This window comes from Phacochoerus africanus, chromosome X (genome assembly GCF_016906955.1).
Source record: "Phacochoerus africanus isolate WHEZ1 chromosome X, ROS_Pafr_v1, whole genome shotgun sequence".
NCBI lineage: Eukaryota > Metazoa > Chordata > Mammalia > Artiodactyla > Suidae > Phacochoerus > Phacochoerus africanus.
Genome location: NC_062560.1, coordinates 79592906 through 79595520, shown reverse-complemented (window position 1 = coordinate 79595520; position 2615 = coordinate 79592906). Strand labels below are relative to the sequence as shown.

Here is a 2615-nt window from a genome sequence, read left to right as displayed (position 1 = left end):
TGGTGGAATCAGGCCCCCTGACTTCAGATTATACTACAAAGCTACAGTAATCAAAACCATATGGTACTGGCACAAAGACAGTAGTATAGATCAGTAGAAGAGGATAGAAAGCCCGGAATTAAACCCATGTACCTACAGTCAACTAGTCTATGACAAAGGAAGCCAGAACATAAAATGGAGAAAAGACAGCTCCTTCAATAAGTGGTGCTGGGAAAACTGGACATCCACATGTAAAAGAATGAAATTAGAACACTTCCTAACATCATACACAAAAATAAACTCAAAATGGATTAAAGACCTAAATATAAGACCAGATACTATAAAACTCTTAGAGGAAAACAGGCCAAACACTCTCTGACAGAAACCAGAGAAACATCTCAGATCCACCTACTAATGATAATAAAAAAGTAAATAAATAAACAAATGGAACTTAATTAAACTTAAAAGTTTCTTCACAGCAAAGTAAAACCTAAACAAAACAAAAAGACAACCCACAGAATGGGAGAAAATAGTTGCAAATGAAGTGACTGACAAGAGATTAATCTCCAAAATTTATAAACACCTTCTGCAGCTCCATACCAAAATAAAAACAATACCATTGAAAAATGAGCAGAAGATCTAAACAGACAATTCTCCAAAGAAGACATACAGATGGCCAAAAAAACACATGAAAAGGTGTTCAACATCACTCATCATTAGAGGAATGCAAATCAAAACCACTCTGAGGTACCACCTTACACCAGCCAGAATGGCCATCATCAAAATGTCTACAAACAATAAGTGCTGGAGAGGGTGTGGAGAAAAGGGAACCCTATTACCCTGTTGGTGGGGATGTAAATTGTTACAAGCTCTGTGGAAAATAATATGGATATTCCTCAGAAAACTAAACATAGAATTACCATTTGATCTAGCAATCCCACTCCTGGGCATCTATCCAGAGAAACCATGACTCGAAAAGATGCATGAACTCCAATGTTCATTGCAGCAATATATACAATAGCCAAGACCTGGAAACAACCTAAATGTGCATCCACAGGGGAGTGGATAAATAAGATGTGGTACATATACACAATGGAATATTATTCAGCCATTGAAAGGAAAGAAATAATAGCATTTTCAGCAATATGGATGGACCTAAAAATTATCATGCTAAGTGAAGTCAGTCAGATGGTGAGACCCCCACATCAAATGCTATCACTTACATGTGGAATCTAAAAAAAGGACACAATGAACTTCTTTGCAGAACAGATACTGACTCAAAGACTTTGAAAAACTTATGGTTTCCAAATGACACAGGTTGTGGTGTGGGGGGATGCACTGAGGGTTTGGGATGGAAATGCTATAAAATTTGTTTGTGATGATAGTTGTACAACTATAAATGTAATAAAATTCATTGAGTAAAAAAGAACTTATGACTGTATATGTAACTAACATCTGCTTATGGTGACACACTGAACACCCTTAAAATCAGAATAGAAGCCAAAGATATCAATCTCATTACTTATATTTAATATATTACTGGAAGTTTTAGCTACTACAAAAAGTCAAGAAAAAGACGGAAAATAGAGATAAAACTTCCTATTGCAGATGAGATGATTATTTACATTAAAAAATCACAAAGAACTAACAACAGAAAAATACAAAAAAAAAAGTCCCAGAGCAAGATATAAGATCAACAGACAGGAGTTCCCATCATGGCTCAGCAGAAATTAATCTGACTAGCATCTATTCGGACTCAGGTTCAATCTCTGTCCTCCCTCAGTGGGTTAAGGATCTGGCACTGCCTTGAGCTGTGGTGTAGGCCACAGACACAGCTTGGATCTGGCGTTGCTGTGGCTGTGATGTAGGCCAGTGGCTGCAGCTCTGATTCATCCATATTCCACAAATGCAGCCCTTAAAAAAAAATCAACATGCAAAAATCAATTGCTGTTCTCACTTCAGCCGCACATATACTAGCATTGGGACAATGCAGAAAAGATTAGCATGTCCCTTTTGCAAGGGTGGAACACAAATTCATGAAGTATTCCCTATTTAAAGAAAAATATATCAACTGCTTATACACTAGCAATATATAAATACTTATACATTAACTTAGGTAGTTAACACTAAAAATGTAAAAATGCTTATGCACTTAAAATGAATGTGAGCAAACCAAAATTTAAAACATAATAGAGTTTACAATTTTCTCCCCAAGTTGAAATACTTATGTATACCCTTAACAAAACATGTAAGGGATCTGTATTCTAAAAATTATAAAATTTTGCTGAATAAAATCAAATAAGTGGAGAAACATAACCTGTTCATGGATCAGAAGACTCAACATAGTAAAGACATCATTTCTTTCCAATTGGCCCCCAAATACAGCCATTCCATACACAAAAATGCTTAATTTTTTTTTAGGCATTGTATAGTATCCCATAATAGTAGCTATTATTATTTTTTAGCATTTTCTTCTTTCTTATTAACATTTTTATTGGGACAAACAATGTTTCATCCCCTTTTTGTACACATAATTTTTCACATACACACCTGTATATCTCTACCAGAGATAACTAGAATAAGAATTACTTGCCCAGAAAGTGTGCCCATTTAAAATCCTGATAGATACTGCAAAA

The 2615-nt window shown here is 35.1% G+C and overlaps 1 non-coding gene across 1 annotated transcript; it reads left to right on the top strand.

Moving 5' to 3' along the window:
* Positions 1–1928: 1928 nt before the first annotated feature.
* LOC125118988 (U6 spliceosomal RNA) lies at positions 1929–2035 on the top strand. The gene has a single exon (XR_007132958.1). It is a non-coding gene; the product is annotated as a U6 spliceosomal RNA (small nuclear RNA).
* Positions 2036–2615: the final 580 nt, after the last annotated feature.